Source organism: Prenolepis imparis, unplaced genomic scaffold (assembly GCF_030444845.1).
Source record: "Prenolepis imparis isolate NDT839.2.m4 unplaced genomic scaffold, iyPreImpa1.0 SCAF_12, whole genome shotgun sequence".
NCBI lineage: Eukaryota > Metazoa > Arthropoda > Insecta > Hymenoptera > Formicidae > Prenolepis > Prenolepis imparis.
This window is the reverse complement of record NW_028141170.1, coordinates 12,803,741-12,804,327: the sequence shown is the minus strand read 5'-3', so window position 1 is coordinate 12,804,327 and position 587 is coordinate 12,803,741.

Below are 587 nucleotides of genomic sequence, written 5' to 3'. Positions count from 1 at the left end.
CGAATATATAGACTGTGTCGACAAGTTGCAAGATACGTGTTTACCGCCGCGCGAATCATTCTACAGTTCCTTGATCGGTGACACAGTATCCGAGAACGATTACGCGCACGCTGAAAACGTATGGGAGCGGTTCTCCATTCGAACGCTAGGTGAATATAGCGACTTATATTTAAAAATTGATGTCTTGTTATTAGTAGATATTTTTGAAAATTTTCGCGATAGTTGTATCAAAAGCTATGGACTCGACCCCGCGTATTATCATACTCTTCCCGGGTATACATGGGACGCCATGTTAAAACATACAAATATTACGTTCGAATTGCTAACCGATATCGACATGGTTATGTTTATCGAACGTGGTATACGCGGCGGTCTAAGTCAATGTTCCAACAGATACGCTCATGCTAATAACAAGTACATGCAGTCGTACGATCCATCGAAACCATCATCATATCTCATGTATTTTGATGTAAATAATTTATACAGATGGGCAATGTGCCAACCATTGCCATATGCAGATTTTCAATGGGTCGACGACGTATCTAATTTCAACATCTCATCAATAGCGCTCGATTCGCATACAGGCT